The sequence below is a fragment of the Canis aureus genome, chromosome 1 (genome assembly GCF_053574225.1).
Source record: "Canis aureus isolate CA01 chromosome 1, VMU_Caureus_v.1.0, whole genome shotgun sequence".
NCBI lineage: Eukaryota > Metazoa > Chordata > Mammalia > Carnivora > Canidae > Canis > Canis aureus.
This window is the reverse complement of record NC_135611.1, coordinates 10,949,705-10,972,544: the sequence shown is the minus strand read 5'-3', so window position 1 is coordinate 10,972,544 and position 22,840 is coordinate 10,949,705. Positions and strand designations below refer to the sequence as shown.

The 22,840-nt window shown below is 34.5% G+C and overlaps 1 pseudogene; it reads left to right on the top strand.

Moving 5' to 3' along the window:
* The first annotated feature begins 9,710 nt into the window (after positions 1-9,710).
* LOC144314195 (prostate tumor-overexpressed gene 1 protein homolog pseudogene) lies at positions 9,711-12,351 on the top strand (annotated as a pseudogene).
* Positions 12,352-22,840: the final 10,489 nt, after the last annotated feature.

Genomic DNA, 22,840 nt, shown 5'->3' with positions numbered 1-22,840 from the left:
TATGTGATATATACAAACATATGCAAATAGATGTGGAGAACATATATGGAGAATATATTTAACATTTATGTATAGAGAGTGAAAAAATATACATGTCAAATATATAAAAAAATGGAAGGTATATTGTTTTCCCTATTTGAAAATGAGGCAGTATATCCAGAGAACATTAGAATATAGATGTCCCTTAGCAAAAATATTAAATTAGCCTTTTTGTAATTTCTTATGTGTTAGTTTAAGAACTAGGCTATTGAGAGTTTAGGACATATAAAAAATGCATGAATTTTAGAAAGAGGCAAAAATTTAGAAGAAAAGTAGCAATAGTGCTTTAGGGAAAATCTGTATCTTAGAAGTGACTTAAGTGAGTAAAAAAAGATGGCGCAAAAATGTTGCATTTGAGAACTCTACTTATTAGTCTTTGGCATAAAAACTACTAAATGTGCAAGGAGTTGAGTAATAAAAGTCAGTAACATTGATTTCAATGTTTTTTGCTTTTACATTTTTTTCAAAAATGCTTGCACATCTGCATAAAAACAGCACCCTTAAAATGCTTAAAATATTGTTATATTTCCTAAAAGTATATTAAAGACTTATTTCCCTTTAGCAAGAAATACATACCCACATGATTTCTGAAGGAAGACCTTTCTGCCAAAGTCAAAGTGTAGTTCAAAGCAAAGACTAAGTTTCTAAAGTGCTAGGGCTTTGCATGCTTAGAAGTCTCACTATACCTCAGTTGCATCCAGACTTTCAATGAGTTTCACCTCCAGTGACAATGAGTAATAGGAGAAAAAAATCCATTTCTTTAGCTACCTCATGGCAGCATTAAGTTAATACTCTGTATTAAAGTGGCAGCTAAGAATTTATAAGCATGGCTACCAGTGGAGTGCTGTGCACTGGCGTAGATGATAGGCTAGTGGAAACCACTGTTGATATAATATCTTGTAATGCTATGATGTTGATGATTTGAGAGAATACATTATTAAGGAAATATCGTGCTGATTACTTGCCTTTCTAATATATCATTAATCTGATGCCACTGCTAAGATGTATAAGTGTAATTTATAACCCAAAAGTGAAAGGTGAAAGCAAGACTTTCCATCTAAATAATCTTTTAAAGGATTCATTTTTGAAAATATTCTAAGTACTTAGGAGAAGGTTGGGTGAGTTAAGATTATTTAAAGATGAAGGTGATATATTGAAGTCAGATGACAGGTATAATGGAAAGATTTGGTGGAATCACTGTTCGTTTTCATTGTGAGGAAATCCAAGCCTGCCCCGACAGGAATTTTTGGTTTAATCAAGGATCTTGTCTCACTAATGGTAGGCTAATTTAAGACATGTGGCAAGTGCCCTAGTTTTAAAAGCATTTTGACGTGTTTTAACTTCTGTTTTGACCATATTACTTAATGAGATAGTTGAGGAAAGAATTTAAGGCTTTTTAAATAATTAAGCAGTCAGATATTAAAATCTACTTATCTCATAGAACTGCAGTAGCACAGTAGGAGGATAGGATGATGCTTATCCAAGATTCTAATCTCTCTTATGTCAATAATAAACGATGATTTTAATCAACTTGCCTTTCCTGACATTAGTTTTCTTCATCTATAAAATAGTTTGATTTAAATAAAGTAATCATGATTATAGTTGAATTTGATTTAAAGAACTTTCTTTAGAGAAAAAAACAATTATTCAGATGCATTCTTTTTTTAAAAACTAACAGGAAAAAAACTCCATATACTTGATATTTTACAAGAAATAATTTCATATGTGGAAATATAAAGCCAGTTTCTATTTTTTTCTAATTTTGTAAATATGTAAGCAGATTGTTTAATAATGTATTTCAAACAATATGTTTTGTTTATCATAGGATTAAAACAAAACACTAAAAGGGCCCTTAGAAACACATTTCTTCATGAATATAACCTCTAGTGAATTTGTCCACCAGCTCTATAGAAAAGTCTAGACAGGTCTTTAATTAATCGTGGATAAAGAACACTCCTTCCTCATGTCTGAAAGCCTCAAATATAAAACATTATTGAATATTTTCAGAAATAAGACATCTTGTTATGTGTTGATTGTAAGAAGTTTAATTTGCTATTTAGGGATACAGATTAAAAAATACGTTTAGATATTATTCTAAAATGCAGTCAACTTCGTCACCCAGTCAGAAAGATTTCATGCAGTTCTGTTTTCTAAAAAAATAACTCTTTCTCAGGGTGTTTTCCAAAAGACTTACTTCAGTTTTGAATTAGGCTAAAAGGAACAATTCCTTTGTAGAATTCACTAATGCTTTGCTTATTTAAATAACATTCATAACTGAAGAAAGAGAAGAAAAAGGGAAAATATCACCTAATAGAATTAGTAGGAAAGCAAGGCACAATGCTAATTTGATTTTCTTATATGCAAATTTTTGTTTTGCTATTTGCCTCCAGATTTACTGGCATTTAACTGATATACAAAGGATTATGCATTTTTAATATATACAGCTTGATGAGTTTGGACGTGTGCACCCACCTGTGATACCATCACCTAAAGAAGGCAATGGGCCTATCCAACATCTCCCAAAATCTAAGTTCCTTCGTTTTTGTTTCTTTCTTAGTGTTTTTTGGTTCTTTTTGTTTCCTTTTGTTTTGTGGTAAAAACAATATGAAATCAACCCTCTTAACAAACTTTGAAGTATACAATACCATATTATTTATAGTCACTATGTTATACAACAACATACGTATAGAATTTATTCATCTATTGTAACTGAAATGTTGTACCCACTGATCAACTCTCCACTTCCCACAACCCCAGGGCCCTGGCAACCACAATTGTGTCCTCTGCTTCTACAAGGTTAATATTTTAGATACGTTATATAAGTGGAATCGCATAGTAATTATCTTTTCTGTAAATGGCTTATTTCACTTAGCATAATGTCCTTCAGGTCCATCCATATTGTCACAAATAGTAGGATTTCTTTCTTGTTAAAAGCTGAATAATACTTGATTATATACATATACCACATTTCTTTATCCATTAATCTGTTAATAGGTATTTAGGTTATTTCCATATCTTGACTATTGTAAATAATGCTGCTATAAACATGGGAATACAGATATCTCTTCAAGATCCTGGTTCTTTTGTATATATACTCAGAAGTGGGTTTGCTGGATTATACAATAGTTCCATTTTTAATCTTTTAAGGGAAACTCCATACTGTTTCTCCATAGTTGTGTCACTATTTGAAATTCCCACTAACAGAGTACAAGGGTTCTGATCTTTTCAGATCTCAGCAACGTTTTATCTTTTAATTTTTTTTGATGACAGCCTTCCTGACAGGTGTGAAGTCATATCTCATTGTAGTCTTGATTTGTATTTCACTTATAATTGTTGATGTTCAGCATCTTTTAATATGACCTTTGGCCATTTGAAGGTCTTCTTTAGAGTAATGTCTATTCAAGTTCTTTGTTGATATTTTAATTGGGTTATTTGATTTTTTTTATTTTTTTTTATTTTTTATTTTTTTGCTATTGAGTTGTATAAGTTTCTTACATATTTTGGATATTACCTCTGATGAGATGTGTGGTTTACAAATATATTCTCTCATTCTGTAAGTTATCTTTTCATACAGAATGAAAATACCTTTTATTAAGATATGATACTAAGAAAACTTTTTTTCCCAGTAGACACGGTATTGTGCTCATTAATGTGTGAGGTAGATGGTAGGTCCTTTTTACAGTTATTAAGCAACACATACACTTGAAATCCTTTGTAATTTTGCTTTATCTTAAAATTTAAATGTTTATCGGAGGTGATGAAACCAATGAAGAAAATTCCTGTCATTATCAGGTGGCTGATTCTTAACCATTACTATACATGTTTCCTAAAAACATAATTTGGTTGTAGAGAAAGCAGTTGAGCTGCAATAGCAAATCCTTGTTGTGGTTGACTCTAGGGGATATATTGAGTCTTTTGATAAAAGAAGCTTCATGTTTCTTGAAAATGCATCTGAGTTTGCTCTTTTAGGCTTGTGTTTATATTATATAATTGAACCGATATGCTGTTGTTATTAAATAATTAGCAGAGAAGCAGTTATTGAGGGGTCGATCCTTATATCCAAGTTACATCTATTGGAATAGCACAGCATTTTAAATGTCATTCATTAAACTGAATGGAGTGAGACAATATTAATATAAGAAAGAAAAAAACTACAACAAATCAAACTACAGCACAAAGTAAAAGTAAATGAATTTATCTTTTTTAACTGCTTTTCTAATTGCTACAGATTCTTAGGGCTGGTTTAAATCCCTGTACATAATACTTCCATTCCATGACCCCCAGGACTATCTGTACCTTCTCTAATGCTTGTTGTCACTTTAAAAATGTAGACTTTAAATTCAGTTATCGTAGGTTCAAACTAAGCACTCTTTCTTTCTTTGAATACTTATGAGAAATAGAGAACTGAGTTTCATGAATTCTTTACTCTTATCCTTCATAGACTGACCACTCCCCTCAACTTTGTGATCATGAGATCATGTAATTAATTTATATGAAAAGAATTATATGAAACTTTTTCTCTTCCACATTATTTTAATGAAAAGAAATTGGTTTAACAAGGACTGATGATTTTCAATATTATACAAAAAAGATTAAAAAATAACCTAAATGTCTCCCACTATTCAATCAGTTTTCTATTTGAATCCCATTCTATTCAGGCCCTCTGTGGATTGGATCATGGCCACCCACATTGGTGAAGGTGATCTGCTTCCTCAAATGACTGATTCAAATGCTAACCTCTCCAGAAATATCCTCACAGACACCCAGAAATAATGCTTAACTCAATTTCTGGTCATCCTGTGATCCATTCAAGTTGACACACAAGTTTATCACAAAAATTAAATCTCTTAATGTATGATGGAGCCATTCCACCTTTAAGCTTATAGTCCAATAGAAAAGAAATCACATGCCCATACAATTTTATACATGAATATTTGTAGCAGTTGTGTTTGCAGAAATAAGTCAAGAAATAACTCAATATGCATTAATCAATAAAAAAGTAAATTGTGGTATATACAAACAATAACATACAATGCAGAAAAAAGGAATTAATCATTGAAACATACAATAGTCTAAATAATTATGATTAGTGAAGAAAAGACAGGCCAAGAAAGGGTGTATACAATGTGATTTCATTTATAGGAAACATTTCAAATTGAAAACTAATTTATAGTGACAAATAACAGATCAGAGATTTTCTAGGAGGGGAGTTTGGGGAAAGATGGAGAAGAAAATTCATAAAAGGCCACATGGAAGTATTTGACGGTGATAGCTATGTTCACATTCTTGTGACAGATTAACAAGTATTTCACATGAATTTATGGAATTGCGTTTCACGGATACATACAGTTTATTGTCTGTTAATCATACCGCAAAAAAGATTTTACAAATTAGCATTAATTTATACTTCTTCCATACATTCTTCCAGATAAAGGGGAAATTTCTGCCCATAAGTTCAAGTTTTGCTTGCTAACAGAATTTTCCGTGTTACTGTGTTTCAGAGCCATGACCAGGTAAAGTTATAATTCTCTAGCTTCTCACTTTCATGTGTAGAATCATTGGCAAACCAGGAAAAAAAATACCTTCTTCCAGAGTCAATTGGTCAAGTGATCTCCCTTTGATGCTATAGGTATGAGTTCAGGGATAGGGTTTAATATAATAGACATGGTTACCATAATGACCTAAAGACTTTCCTTGTACTTCTGTCCTTCAGAACTAACTAAAATCTGAACTACCTTGTGTTACTACTACACATGTCCACATCAGTTCCATGATAGGCAACTCAGGTGGCACAGCTTCTTGGTACCCCTTGATAAAGGGTTCCATTTCTACCAGAGATCAATAATCATCTGGGAACCATGTTTTCATGAGATAATAGATATTTGCAGGTATTTGTGTATATTCAATTATCTGTACATGTGTTTGCTGGAAAACATATACAAGCCTGATCTTTAGAAGGGCTCTCTTACAGAATGGCACTAGCCTATCCAGAGTGTTTCTGTAAACTGTGAATATTTTATTTCCTTCTGGGAGTCTGAAATTTTGATGGAAAGTCTTTACATGCACAGTACTCAGTAAAACCCAGGGAATTGAGTCTCAACAGGGAAATATAGCACACATGTATTGATGCATACTGTTGATTAAAACAAAACAAAACAGGTTCTTTATGAGCCTACCAAGGGGTGTGAGAAAGCATAGGACTCCTATACATGGATTTTTCCAGACCCCAACTGACTCCACCTCTACCTTGTCCCTTACTGGTCCATTGGCATATCCTTACTGTGGCATCATAATAGATCTTACTTGTGAGTACAAATATATACCGAATAGTATGAGTCCATGTTTTGAAGCATGAAACATGTGGGTGGTCTTGAGAATCCTGACGTAGCAAATCAATGATAGAGAATCTCATGAACTCATCAAAGCCTCCCGATAGAATCAGTATCTGCCACAGACCCTTCATTCCTATAATCACCATTTTCTTAGGTGAATCAAGCAGCCCAAATGGCACATAAGCTTGTAAGGCAGTCAGGGACAGTTTGAGAGTCTTCTCTTGCCTTGGACCCAAACAAAACTGACAGTCATAGACTATCAGTAAGGAATTTTAACTTCACAGCCAAATATATTTAAAATGTGTAGTTCTGAGAGATCATGGGTGGCTTAGTTGGTTAAGCATCTCACTCTTGATTTTAGCTCGGGTCATGACCTCAGCGTCATGAGATCAAGCCCATTGTTGTGCTCCCTGCTGAGGTGGAGCCTGCTTAAGATTCTCTCTCTACCTCTTCCTCTGCCTCACCCCAACTCATGTATGCACACACACACTCTCTCTCTTTTTCTCTCTCACTCTCTCTCTCAAAAAAAAGTAAAGTTCTAAGGAGACCACAAGAAAACTGCTTCAGTTTTCAGAAAACTCTCAAGCTCCCACTATCTCTTTCACTCATCCTGTAATAACAAAGTGAGTATTTCGCAAATGCTCACCAAGAAGCTGCTGGGAATCCCATGCCTGCAGAAGAGTCTGCCTGTAATTTCACACAGAGAACAATGACCTCTCTTTTTTCTATACCTTCCAAATATCATGTGTTTCTTGTGTTGGCAAAAAGTGACCTGGAACATGTAGAGAAGGAGATTCTGAGAGGTGAAGTCCCAGCTCATTTTCTGAAATGCAACAGAAAACAGAGGAGTGTAGTATGAATAAGGCCAAGTTGCAATAGATAATTCAGCAGTGGTAAATAATAACGTTCAAATATACAGAGTTTTTTGTTTTGGTTTTATGCGAGTCTGATAATCCTTCTTGTAACCAAATTAATTATAAATTTTAAAAGTTTAAACTTCAAGTGTGATTAAGATTTGCAAATACAACTGTTTATTAATAGTGAAAAATACAATAACTTAATGTTTTCCTTTTTCCAAAGTAAAAACTTAGGACAATCTCATCTATAATTAAGAAATATGTGAGTATTTCTCCATGCTAGTATTGGTTTATAGCATGTTGATTTTGCTAGATTACAAAAATAGAAGACTCTTACATAAGAAAAGGAGTAACTGAATTAGATGGCTTGAGACCAACATTAAAACAGAGGTTCTCTCAGAATCGAAGTCCAGGAATGCGCATATTAAAGAAAAATTATTATTTCAACTGAGTCCTAGAAGGGAAGATATGTCTGCCTAGGTAGACAGAAAAACGTAATGCTTTGATAATTGTTCTGTTATTTTTTACATAATACTGTCTTAGTTATTATTCTAAAAAAATGTTTTTCTACAGAACTTGAAAGTAGGAGGTTAAGATTTTTTCAAGCTTTCTCCTCTTGTCAGATGAAAAGAACAGCCATCCTATCAGCTGATACCATTAGCGCATGTTGAATTCAGCATCATTTTCCAAGAACATCCTCCTTGTTGCAAATAGGGGATAAGAATTCAATGGAAAAATAGATCACAAAAGACAAAGCAAAACACAGCCATTGAACCCAATTTTACTCTTTAATAAAAAAGTAAAGAAGGAACATTATCAAAATTACTTTAGCTAAGACACTTTGTTATCAAAATTCCTTCAGTTGGGATATTCAGTTATAGGTTATGTATTAAGAGCATAAACAGGGGATCCCTGGGTGGTGCAGCGGTTTAGCGCCTGCCTTTGGCCCAGGGCGCGATCCTGGAGACCCGGGATCGAATCCCACGTCGGGCTCCCGGTGCATGGAGCCTGCTTCTCCCTCTGCCTGTGTCTCTGCCTCTCTCTCTCTCTCTTTCTGTATGACTATCATAAATAAATAAAAATTAAAAAAAAATAAAATATTAAAAAAAGAGCATAAACAGACTAGAAGTACTTATTTTTCCAGTTTTGGAACAACATGCATCTTTTCATTTTTTGATAAATTGTAGAGATCATAAGACAATGGCTGAAACATGTTATATGAAGGAAGATATGGGGGATATTCTAGATGTGTTCAAGGAGGTATTCAAATGTGTTATTAATCTGAAAATCAAATGGTTCCTTCCCAATATTTTAAAGATATTTGTGGGTTAAAATCACTTAAAAATAATAACCATGGTTTTCATAAAAGGAGATAAAATTAAACCATTTCAGTTGCATAAAAGGATATTTCATTTTATATGATAATTTTTAAAGGTTAATATAGCACAAGAGGATGGAAAAGTGATATAATAGTTTCAAATTAAAAGTTTTGTTCTTTCTGGAAAAATAAGAATTCTTGAAGCACCATTGTCCTCATTATCTTAAATTATTTGACACATGTATGCATGTTATACAATGCAAATTCATCGTGAGGGAAATTTTCTTGGCTCTCAACTTATAATTTTTCTATAAGTGCTCTCACTGTATTCTGTATATCTTTACCTCTTATAACCTTTGTGTCAAAAAGAGCCATTAGAACATTTATTTTCATTAAGTTATATTCACTTTCTCTTTTACATCATGCCCCACATACCTAGAGATCTTGAAAATAATGAACAAAGAAAAAGAATCACATCTGCAGTTATCTAAATACATTATTTGTACCATGTCTTATAAATGAAGTCAAAGCTGCCTTGTAGATCAACTCAAAAGTTTTGAATTTGAAAGAAACATATGAATTTAATTGAGATCTAGCTGTTTAAACAAGTATTTTCTTTGAAAATATGATTATACTACATTAAGAAATCAAATAATTTTAGTTTAATTCCATTTTTTTTCTCTGATATAAACTCCTCTTCTAGCTCCATAAGAAGTTGTTTGGAATACAAATTCTTGACAATAAAGGATACAATGATATATGTGAATTGGGATCTTTTGTTGAGTCTTCATCTTTGTAATGGTTTTTGAATTTCTTTGGAATCCAAGTAGGTACATTTTATTTGAGATGTTCAGCACATCAGCATTTATGTGATCTGAGCCCTTACCCAGGCTTTTTCCTGTCCCTATTAAAAGGGAAAAGCATATAGTCATTACTTTTGGATTTCATTTTAAGGCAAGAAGCCTAAAGAAGCATCCCAGTCTGAAAAGTAAGGATAGAACCAAAGTGTGAGAGCCAGAAGCAAATTAGATGGTTCTACATCAGGGCTGGAAAAACTAAGCAAAAACCACATGCAGAAGTGAACAATAAAGCAGAGAACAGAGAGAAGAGTCAGGAGAAAAAAATTCCTCAGCAGTTAGGACAGTAACTCTCAAGCTTTCAAGCATGGTGGTGTTGATGGTTCAGCCAAGTAAGTGGTGGCTGGAGATATATGAAAGCTGGAGCTTCTGATAACATGCTGCTAGTAACAGCATTCCTGAGCATTTGTTTGCCCCCAGCTATATTAAGTTTCTTGTACTACCAGACACTATGCCAAATAATGAAAAATATGAGCAAATATTTAGATTAAAAAATCTCATAAGGTAGGTGTTAACTATGTTTTTTACCAATTAAGAATTTTGAGAATTCACTTTCAGAAGAAAGCAACTAAGGAGTCAAGCAAATATACTACATTGAAACAACAACAAATGGCTGTTAATGCAATACATCTTTTACACAACAAAACACTGAATGAACCCTAAAACGTTTTTTTTTGTTGTTGTTCATTTTTACATAGAAATACACCTTTATTTTTTCCAGCTTTATTGATGTACGATTAACATATAAAAATTACATAATTTAGATTGTATGATGTGATGATTTCATATCTGGATGCATTTTGGTGTGATTGTCACAACCAAGTTAATTAACACATCCATCACTTCACATAGTTACTATGTTGTGTGTGTGTATTTGTGTGGTGAGAACACTTCATATTTTTTTTCAGCATCTTCAATTCCTTTAATTTCTGTCCCCAGCAATCACCAACCAAGCAGGCAGAATCTTTCATTCAATGTGTGCTGTACCCATTCTACGTGGATCAGACATACCTGAAGCAGGAAGGGAATTTCACACTCATAGCCAAAAAGATCTCACTAGCCTTCGAGGATGGGTGTCAAGGGACATAATGTGGTTGTACAGTGTCCTAAAATTTGGCCAAGTTAACCATAAGTGTGATAAACACAACCTGCGGGGCCCATGGACACACCAGGGTGGTATGTGGCACTAACGGTCTTATAGCAGCAGCTCCCTGGAAGCCACATGGAAGGTTATCAGCTGCCTGCTGTGCCTCAGAGGGCAGAGGCCACCCCTGTGGTCCCAGAGTCTATCACAGGAGAGTGTGATCAACCCGACCTGGGTGAATGTTCTAGATGTTTATGCAAGTTTCCTCTTGTAAACTCTTCAGTCTGAAGCACCATTTGTCTCACCCAGGTTTTGTTTGACACATAGTAGAAGCTGAAATATATATTTGTTGAAAAGAATATATATTTGATGAATGAAGATATGTCATATTCACTTCCAAGAGTCACCATATATAAATAGCATTGACAAAAAAAAAAAAAGCCAGATCAGAGCAAATGGAAAGAATATCAAAGAATGAGAGGATATTCCCCCTGAAGAGAGCACTACTCTGGGGATGGGAACATGAGAGCTTTCTACAAAGCAAAGAAAGGGAGAGAAGTTAACATTTGTTGTGTATAAAGTGCTATGCACACAATGAATGAGATTTAATCTTCTCAAACTATCTGCGGTGTGTGTAGTGTTCTCTCCTTTGGAGAGGAGGAAACGGGTTTCTACCATGCCAGCTACTTCTGAGCAGAGGGAGGGAAGGGGGAGGGTGCAAAGGAGTTCCAAGTGGCCCCTTGTGGGGGAGACTGCGACTCTCTCAAGGGGCTCTGCCGGTGATGGGCTGATGGGCAACGGCTTCGCGGGGCGTGTGCTCTTTCCCCACATCTCCCCTGCGAGGTGCGCTACTCATGCTCCTGTACTCGTCCCAGAAGATCTTCACGGGCCTCATCCCCTACGACCAGAGCGGTTTCGTCAAGGCCATCCGGCAGGTCATCACCACGCGCAAACAGGCAGTGGGCCCTGGTGGTGTCGGGGGCCGGGCCCAGATCGTCAACAACAAGCTCCTAGCGTGGAGTGGAGTCATGGAGTGGCAGGAGCCCAGGCCTGAGCCCAACAGTGGGTCCAAGAGGTGGCTGCCATCGCATGTCTACGTGAACCAAGGGGAGATCCTGAGGACTGAGCAGTGGCCAAGGAAGCTGTACATGCAGCTCATCCCACAGCAGCTGCTGACCACCCTGTACCACAGTTTCGGAACTCGCGCCTGGTCCAGTTCCACTTCCCCAAGGACCTGGAGACGCTGAACAGCCTGTGCCGGATGGTGGACAATGGCTTTGCCAGCTGCGTGCACTTTTCCTACAAGGCATCGTGCGAGGTGCGCGTGCTCATGCTCCTGTACTCGGAGAAGAAGATCTTCATCGGCCTCATCCCCCATGACCAGAGCAACTTCGTCAACGGCATCCGGCGTGTCCCCGCCAACCAGCAGCAGGTCCTGCAGCGGAACCTGGAGCAGGAGCAGGAGCAGGAGCAGGAGCAGCGCGGGGTGGGGGGGTGGTGGCCACCCCCAGGCTGGGCCCCTCCAGGAGGCACAGACGAGGCCCCCGCCAAAACTGGAAGTGATGAAGCTGTGGTTTCCAGGCTGGGATTGGAGGGCCCATGGGGTGCTGGGAGGCCCTGTCCAGGTCCTCCCACTCTCCTCCTGCCCCCAGGTCAGATGCTTCTGAGCAGGGGCCCCTGGGGATGGCTACTGCCCAGTGAGATGGAGGACAGCGTCCGGAGAGGTCTCCGCGGATGGTCCCCACCCCTGTACGTTTCCCCAATAAAGTCTTTTAAAAGCCAAAAAAAAAAAAAAAAAAATTCTCAGCAAGTTTCAAGTATAAGATATGCAATTATTAACTATGATCACCAAACTATACCTTAGATCCTGGAAATTATTCATCCTACAACGTAAAGTTTGGACTCTTTGACCTGAAGAGTTCTACATCCTGCAGTTTCATCACATATATACAACTTAACACAACACACACACACACACACACACACATAAATACTGACAAAATTTAACTGCCTCAAATATATTTTTCAAACTTTATGCAAATTATGTGGATTCTGATAGTCAACTGTTTTGCAGAAGAAATTATTGAAGTAGATTAGGCTGCCAAAAGAAAAGCAGAGAATTCAAATATAGGTAAAGAAGAGAGGGAGAAAAGAGAAGGAAAATATGAAGGGAGAAAAAGAAGGAGAGAAGGAGGGAGGAAGAAAATAAGGTTTGAGGATGCAAGAACAAGACACAAGAGATAAAGGAATTTGCCGTATAGTGCTTTGAGAGACTACTATATGCTAAAAACTTTACACATATATGATCCAATCTCAAAACAATCTAGCAAAGCAAATTTGCACTTCCTATATTTTTAAATGAAGATAATGCAGTGAGAGGAGAGATTTACTCCAGGTCAAACAGAAAGTAAAAACGCTTGATTCCAGTTTGGCTCTTGTGCTTCCAAAGCACCTGCCCTTTGCCACATGGAGCACTCTCAAGGGACTTTCCAGACACCTTCCTTTATTTTTTAACCGCTTCTGTTCCCTGACCTTATAGATTTGATGGTATTGATCACTTTCCCTCCCAGCCTATGAAAACGTAATTCAGATGGATCTCTTTTTGTTTCTCAATATTGGGAGAGAAAATTTTTAAAAGAAAGAGGGAGAGGGAGGGAGGGAGGAAGGAGAGAAGGAAGGAAGGAAGGAAGGAAGGAAGGAAGGAAGGAAGGAAGGAAGGAAGGAAGGAGAGAGAGAGAGACAATTCATAAGCCTTTGCTATCGTGGAGGGAACTGGTATAAAATGATATAAAAATAACAATATAATCTTAATAAAAGAAGAAAGAAAAGGCATTTAAGAAGAAAACACATAATTTCTGGGGTCTGTAGAATAGGAGTCTAAACTATAAAGGGGAATACACTGACTAGCACCAAATATGCAACTAACAGAAGTACCATTAATCATCTTTTTTAAAATCCTCTTGTGGATCAATATTTTAAATTAATACAGCTCTCTCTGCAACAACAATTGAGCTCTGGATATTTGCCCTCAGTGAGGTAAAACCACCAAATGCCTTGCTTCCCCTCAGATGTCTAGCCCACATTCTTAGGTCCTGTCCTCTTCCGGACTTTCTATCTAAGCTATTCACATAAAGTTTAATACCCACATTACTGTCTGCTTTTGCTAGTCAAAAATTGGTCCAATATCCCACCACAAACTTATAGGCCTGGGTTCTAAAAATAAACCAAATTTATGACTATTGTTATTCTCTTAAATGTTATTCAGTGTTGAAAATGAGTGTTAATTTGAAGTGGGTTTAAGAATCACGTTATATGTTTGTGAAGAGTTCTTGAGAGAAGATTAAGTAGAGAGCAAGAAGAGATTGTTTAGGCTGGGAAGTGGGATTCCCTTCCAGTAGGCCCAGAGTATTATGAAAGTCAGGAGAGAATCCTTTTTCTCTTTCTTCCTTGATATAGCTTACCAAACCTTTTCAATTAATCATTCTTCTTAAGAGTGTACTTTTGAGTTTCATCCCTTGTTTGTAAATGTTTTTGTTATTTCATTAATTTTGATAACTATTTAGAGATACTTCCTACCTAGTAATATTTGCAGATCATTGTATTTTTCTTTCTAGGCTCTTAAATCAAAGTCTTATTTTCTTTAATTTTGTTACTTTTTTGTAATGTTTCATAGTATATTAATAAATATTTTATCATAAATAGAGCTATACATTCAGTCTAAAAGGCCATTTAATTTCTTCCTACACATTTAGATGCATAATGTTTTCAGTATCATTCCATTAAAAAACATTAATTCCCATTCTACCTGATTTTTAAAACCATTTTATACTTAGAGGTGACATTTTTTAGTATCAACTGGATAGATATACTCTTGCTTAAATAATTTTTAATTGTTTATTTCTGATGTAATTGTGTGTATGATAGCTTCTTTCTTATAAATTCTTCTAATTTTGTAATAGATTCTAAGACTTAAAAACAGACATAACTTGTAAATATTTTTGTGTTCTAAAATGATTATTTTGAGGGTTCTCTATAGTATGTGTATAAAAATACTAAGAAAATGCTATGTGACACAAAACTGGTTTTGCAAGACACTGCATGTATGAATAATCACACTGGCCTTGACACTATAAAATGAGTTCTTGTGAATATGTATATTATAGATATTAATATTACAAGTATTATTGCACATAGACCCCACATACAAGAATACATATAACAACATTATTCAGAGGTGAGGGAAAATGGGTAACTAATCAAATGTTCATCAATAAAATAAAATATTAACACATTACAGTATATCACAAAAGAGGCTAAATAACAAAGTATAGTTTATATAGTACATTATAATTGGATTTCAGAAAAAAATAAATGAGTAAATTTTTTTAAACATGACATATGCAAGATGAATAAATCTGTAAAACAAGAAATGAACACAATATATAATTAAGGGATACATACATTTGTAAAAACTTTGTAAATGAAGAGCCTGATAAAAACAAAATCAAGCTAAAGTTTATCAATACTTGGGAGGCAGGAGTTGGAATTAGGAAGGAAACCATGGATTCAAGAGTTGTAGAAACTTTATCATACTTTGACTTCTTGTTTATATGCTCTTGCTTAATTATTATTATTTTTAAACTACTAAGATGTTACAAATATTCCTTTATATTTATAAATCCTATAGAACTAAAATTTCGTAAATATTAATTGCAATAATTCTCAATAAATTACACTGATGTCTTACAATATCTATCAAATTAGATCTTTAAAATTTTTTAGTTTATTTTTTAAATTCCCATATATTTCTTTTTAAAGTTTAATATATCTTTTAATTTTTTTATTTTATTCTATTCTAATTCCATTATAGTTAACTCATACTGTTATATTGTTACAGGTATACAATATGTGATTCAATAATTCCATACATTGCCCAGTGCTCATCACCACACATGAACTCCTTAATCACCATCACTTACTTCACCAATCCCCCACCCAGCTCCCCACTAAGAATCATTAGTTTTTCTCTGTAGTTAAGAGTCTGTTTCTTGGTTTGTCCCTCTTTCTCTTTTTTCCTTTGCTTATTTGTTTTGTTTCTTTTTTTTATTTGTTTCTTAAATTCCATATAAGAGTGAAACAATGTGGTATTTGCCTTTCTCTATTTTGCTTAGCATTATACTCTCTAGCTTTATCCATGTTGTTGCAAATGACAAGGTTTCATTCTTTTTATGGCTGAATTATATATGTATAATTCTCCTTTATCCATTCATATATCAATGGACACTTGGGCTGCTACCATAATTTGACTATTGTACATCATGCTGCAGTAAACATAGGGGTGCATTATCCCTTTGATTTAGCGTTTTTGCATTGTTTGGGTAAATACCCATCAGTGTGACTACTGGCTTAAAGGGTAGTTCTATTTTATTTTTAACTTTTTGAGGAAACTCCATACTGTTTTCCCCAGCGGCTGCACCAGTTGACATCCTCAACAATAGTGCATGAGGGTTCTATTTCCTCCACATCCTCACCAATGTTTTTTTTTCTTAGGTTTTTTATTTTAGCCATCTTGACAGATGTGAGGTGATATCTTAATGTAGGTTTGACGTGGATTTCACCCATAATGGGTGATGCTGAGCATCTTTTCATGTGTCTGCTAGCCATATGTATGTCTTCTTTGGAGAAAATCTTTCCATGTCTTTTCCCCATTTCTAATGGGTTATTTGTTTTTTGGGGATTGAGTTGTATCAGTTCTTTATATATGTTGGATACTAATCCTTTATCGGATATGTCATTTACAAACATCTTCTCCCATTCAGTAAATTGTCTTTTGGTTTTGTCGATTGTTTCCTTTGCTGTGCAGAAACTTTTTATTTTGATGTAGTCTCAGTAGTTTATTTTCAGTTTTATTTCCCTTGCCTTAGGAGACATATTCAGAAAAATATTTTATTCCTGTGTATAGATTAAGCATGCCTGTAATTTATTTTTTTTTTAATTTTTGTGCCAAGGGATTGATAACCTAATATAATGGATTGGGAAATGTTTCTTCTTCATTATCAGAAAGATTATGGTAGCTTTTATCTGTATGAAGACCTGAGCTTGTATTTTGTAGGAAGATTTCTTTAAATCTAGTGATTCACATTTAATTGATTTGTGGTAGCCTTATTCTCCCTACAATCAGTTGTGATGTGTATTTTATTTTATTTTATTTTATTTTATTTATTTTATTTTATTTTATTTTATTTTACTTATTCTATTTTTTAGAAAGTTGTCTTTGGCACCACTTCCTAATGTACTCATATGTAGTTATACAGAGTAAGATTTTGTTTTTGTTTTTATTTCTGGTCATTTTTAAAGCTCTTTATGCTGTAATGCTCCCTTCTCATTTTTAATATTTTTTTCTTTATCTTAAAATCAGATACTGTTGGTTGTATTATAGTAATAAGCGCTGGGGTTTTTGTTTGTTTGTTTGTTTGTTTGTTTTAGGTTTTATCTGCTTATTTATCAGTGTTTTTGCTTACCCTTCCTTCTTCAGCTCAGATCTTCCTTCTAGAATTTTTGTCCTTCCTTCCAACATCTAAGAGGCTTCATGTGGGTTACATCTTCCATTTTCTGCATAGAATTATGTTTTCTGGTGAAACTGGAGATATCGGTGAGCCTGTCACCGAGCTAGTTCATTGCTGGGAGTCTGCTTGAGATTCTCACCTTCTGCCTCTCTTCCTGTATACTCTTTCTCTCTCAAATAAATAAATAAATAAATAATAAATAAATAAATCGTTAAAAATACTTAAATAAATAAATAGATAGATAAATAAAGAAATAAATAAATGACAAACTTCTTGGCAACCACGTGGCCCTGAGATAAACATACATATAAGAAGTTTATATGCTTGTAATATGCTCCAAACAAATTTTGTTACTTTTTCTACATTTATTCTTTAAAATGAGGTTTTCATTCACTGCTTATAATTTTCAAGCCATTTTTAAAATTATTTTTACAAAGAGCAAGCACCTTTAGCTGCCAGCTCTGACTCATGGCAGATTGACAAAAATCCAGTAGGGCCTGTTATCCCTGCATATTAGCTCTGCTTGCAGTGCATTTGAAGTGGGGGAAGGGAGTCTTCTAGTGCTCTGTGCTCTGAAAAATGCCCTGTAAACCCTATCCCGTATTTGAAGTAATATAGACACTTCTAAGAGCAGCTGCCTTTTTGTGTTGGTGGAGCTGTTTTAGAGCAGTAGCTGGATTATTTCCGAGCAATGGACTGTTCTATTCAAGCTGATTCTTTCGCTGTTCTAGAGGGAGCTTGCAGTTTATCAGGTACCTTGTCACCTGAATGAGGGGAGTTGTGATATGAAGGTGGTTGAGGAGATTTCTCTTGTGCCAGATAGTTTGCCATGTTCTTATTTTCCTGACTCATTCTTTCTACATCTCTTCCCCATAATCAAGCCTGTTTTTCCTCTTCTATGTGTTGTCTTCCTTCCATAGTGTGTGTGTGTTGCCTTATTAACTAGTAAATTGGCACCACCTTTATTATGCCAATGGACCCTGTTTAATGTCCTTACCAAATCCCTTTACAGCACTTCCTCGAATATCAAACCTGCCCCAAATCAGGCTACTCGCTTATATCTGGGCTACAACTGTATCTCCTTACATGCATATAGTATCCTTGATTGTAAGAACATGAACCCACACTTTTGTTAACTCCTTCCTCTGGAGTGTTCATCCTTGAGTCATTTCTGTTGAAGGCCAATATTCATGGTGACAGTGGCATTAGACCTTTTCTATCATGGATATATTTGTTTGTAGAAAATAAAATCTACATGAATGCATCCCTATATAAAATTTGTTCTTTTTTTCTGATGAAAAATATTTTATTTTGTTTGCATTTCTTTTTGTACACTGTCAATATAATTCTCCATTTACTCATACAGTGATTTACTTAGATAGGGTCTTTCCAAGAAGTGTAGTGTGGAGACATCTAGTGGCCTTCCTGAAATATTCAATTTTACCACATAAATGTACATACTGGTTTATTGTATAAAAATTATATTGAATGTATGTTGTTATTAACATAGAAAAAACATGCCTTTGCTTATTCAAAAAATGCAACTATAGTTCACTTCAGGTGCATCCATAGCACCAACAACAAGGGTCATTAAAAAACAAACAAAAAAACAAGTTGCCTTTTGTGACACACAAAATTTTCTATTTACATGATGTAAATTTCCAAAGCAATATTTAAGTAACTTCTTATCTGATCTCGAATGTATCAATACTAAGAGAGTAAAAGTTCTTCAAATCGTGAATATTATATTGCAGTAATAAGTTATAATTATTATAATGCAGTTTATTTGATAAATGCTCTATATGTCTTTATTGGATGTATTACAGATATTCATTTATTTGGGAGTGAATTTATTTACATAAAATTAAATTCATATCATAACAAAGATTAGAAATAATAAATTTATCAAATGAATATTTTTATAATACATACATAAATAAAAGAATATTCAAAGGTAACTTTTCAAAATGATGTAAAAATACCTTATATGTATTTAAGCATAATTTCTTTAAAAAAATATTTTATTTATTTATTTCAGAGAGAAAGAGCAAGAGAGAGTATGAGCAGAATGAAGGACAGAAGGAAAGCAGACTCCCTGCCTAGCAGGGAGCTCGATGTGGGATTCAATCCCAGCTCAGGGATCATTACTTGAGCTGAAGGCAGGCGCTTAACCAACTGAGCTACCCAGGCACTCCGAACATAATTTCTATACTAAGTTTTAAGGAATGAGGGCATATTTAAGTCTCTGTTAGCAAGCACAAAATAATCTACTTCTTTTTTTTTTTTATAATCTACTTCTTAATTAGATAAATCATTTCTATGATGTGGCATTTCATAAATACGGCTTTAATTTTAAAATTATTCAAAATAATTTATCTCTAAAATAGTTTAAAATTCCATCTAAAACGTAATTAATAAAAATGAATAAAACGTCATGATTATTAACAATTATGAAAACTATTTACATTAGTTGAATGCCAATAAGAGGCAAGCCATGAATCTTGTACAACCCTACAAGGTGAGCTTTTATTTTTATTTATTTATTTTTTTAAGATTTTATTTATTTATTCATGAGGGACACACAAAAAGAGAGAGAGAAAGAGAGAGAGAGAGAGAGGCAGAGACACAGAGGGAGGGAGAAGCAGGCTCCATACAGGGAGCCCGACGTGGGACTCCATCCCAGGTCTCCAGGATCAGGCCCTGGGCTGAAGGCAGCGCTAAACCACTGAGCCACCCAGGCTGTCCAAGGTGAGCTTTTATAAAAAGCTTAGCAAAGATCAGTGTAAATTATGTGTCCAAAGTCATGTTAAATTCCAGGATGAAAATCAAACTTCAATTATAGCCATATTTTAATAATGATAATTTAGTTAAATATTCTATCATCATAAAAATTATTACTGATACTTGAAAGGAAAAAATCTGCTTTGTGGATATAAAATAATAACATATGTATGAGTTTTTATTTGAAAATAGTATCTGGCTAGCATCTTAAGTTTAGCAATACTCTGCTTCTTTGTAAATTCCAAACCAGGCTCATTTGAAGCTTACAAGATTAAAAATGAAGATTGTCAAGTGTTTATCTCCACCTCTGACAGGTTGATGCAACTATAAGGCAGATTGAGAAAAATCTATAAAAGCTTTAAGGTACTCATGTTTAAGGATTATTGGAAAGAACATAGGAAGAAAAACAAGAAGACAAAAATATGTCTTCACTATCAATTCCAAAATAATAGATTTGGGTATGAACAATTGAAGAACTAGGAAGTTATATCCTACTCTCCCTCTAGGGCCACACTATAAGTGACACAGAAAAATATATAACTCCCCATTTTTTTTCTATATTTATCTATTCAGAAGCCCAAAGAAGAAGCCTAAAGGTAGAAAAGTTAAAAGAAATTGAGAAAAATCTGATAGCAATGAGCTGATTTATAAAAGAATAAAATTTTCCTGGAAAACATTTTATGTAGCAGCAAAAATAAGACAACTTTGGTAAAATTGCAATGGATATTGTAGTTTTCTCAAGCTTTCTTTAAAGATGTAAGAATGAAAGGGCATATTGCTGGATGCATGGAATAAAAGGCAAACTTCACTAAGTAAAGGAAATTTTTAAGTAAAATTACGAGTTGGAAATAAAGATAGAAATGGAAGTCAGACACGATAGACCCAACAATTAAATGATTGATTATCTTGAATAGTGCCCAGGAAGAAATAAATAAAGATGTAATAGAAGAAAATATTCTTCAGCTAAAGAAAATTCAGTAAATGCAGACAAAAGTGCACATGTGCTGAGACATAACTTGGTGCCTTTAATTATCAAATGCTAATAGCTTCTTGTTATCATGTTTGAAGTGAAACTCTTTTGTGTATTAATCACTCAACATTCTTCGTTATTTATTATATAAGAAACTCCGGGATCCCTGGGTGGCGCAGCGGTTTAGTGCCTGCCTTTGGCCCAGGGCACGATCCTGGAGACCTGGGATCGGATCCCACGTCGGGCTCCCGGTGCATGGAGCCTGCTTCTCCCTCTGCCTGTGTCTCTGCCTCTCTCTCTCTCTCTCTCTCTCTCTCTCTCGCTGTGTGCCTATCATAAATAAATAAAATTAAAAAAAAAAAAAAAAGAAACTCCATCAGTAATTCTAAGCAAATGGAGTTTGCTTCTCATTAATATAATGGGCATATTTTTGTTTTCTTTTTTTGTTGGGGATTTTATGTTCTTTTAAAAATGTGTATATAAGATGATAGTGGACAAGTAACAAAGGTTAAGTCTATAATAAATAAATGTATAGTGAGAACTGGATCAGTGGAATGATTTGAAGATCAGGAATGTATAAAATGTAAACTGGCATTCTATTCAGGACAAATAAAGCAAAATGAAGTTTGAGCAGTCATAAAGCACAAATTGATAAATATGCCTGTTTATAGGCATTCATTTGAGTGTCATAACTCTAATATTCAGAGTGGTACAAGCTAAGCATTAAGTTATATTTAGAAAATTGTTAAATAAAGCTTTTTTTCTGAGATCTGATTCGTTTCAGTTTATTCGCTTTTAATAATACCGATAGAGAAAAATTGATGACTACTTTTCAAGGAGCTTTATCAATGAATATATAATACCAAATAAACACTTAAAGTAGTTTCAGATTTATTAAACAAGACTACGTATGATAATTGCTTTCATTTCTGTTTTTAAACACAAAATCTGATGACCCTTTACTGCTAAGTATACTGATTTGATTATTTTGATTTCATACTTCATATAATATAAAAGTGACACTATTAAAAGTACTTTGAAAGGTGTGGAATTGATATATATGATATTGATAAGATATCAGCATATAAAAGCTCGATAAGAATAATATATCAAATGGCTGTAAAATTAAATTTCAATTTAAATTATGTAGAGTATGTCTAGATAGCAACAGTTTTCAAAGGTCTTAAATTATTTGGTTTTGAATACACATAGAAATATAAAATTTCTAGATTCTGAAGAATAAACAAAGTATATCCTTTCATTCAACAATATTTATTACACCAGTGTTTATTTTTTTTTGTTTTGCCATGTACCAATCACTGTTCTAGGCACTAGGAATATAGCAGTTAACACAATAGGCAAAAATGTATGCTGTTCTAAAGCTCCATTCTAGTAGTGGGATTTATTGAGAAGACTGCATCAGCCTCTATGCAGTGCCTGACACATTGCCAATACTCATCAAAGACAGACTGGCTGACTGACAACAGCACGAGGACCATTTCATCTGTCATGGTCACATTCACTTCTGTACTCCTGAACAACATACCTATAAACTTCTTGGAATCTAACCTTTACCTCTTTTATGCTTCTTGACACCTTTTTATTTTTTTTTAAGATTTTACTTATTTATTCACGAGAGACACCGAGAAAGAGAGAAGCAGAGACACAGGTAGATGGAGAAGCACGCTCCATGCAGAAAGCCCAATGCGGGACTCGATCCTGGGACCCCAGAATTACACCCTGAGTCAAAGGCAGATGCTCAACCGCTGAGCCACCCAGGCATCCCTTGACACCTTTTTAAATTAATATCCCGTCGGCTTTCATGGGTTCTGGGGATAGGACTAGGACTGCCACTCCAGTGGGTTTAGAAGGCAAAGAGGCAAACCAAAGAAGATTATCTTCAAAGCTTAAGATCTCATAGTTTGTCAAATAAGTTCAAATATGTATGAAGAAATATATTCAATCTAATTCATGTTTTCAATAGAATTTTATCCTTTCATTTTTATCTTTTCAAACATTTGAACTGTCATGATATT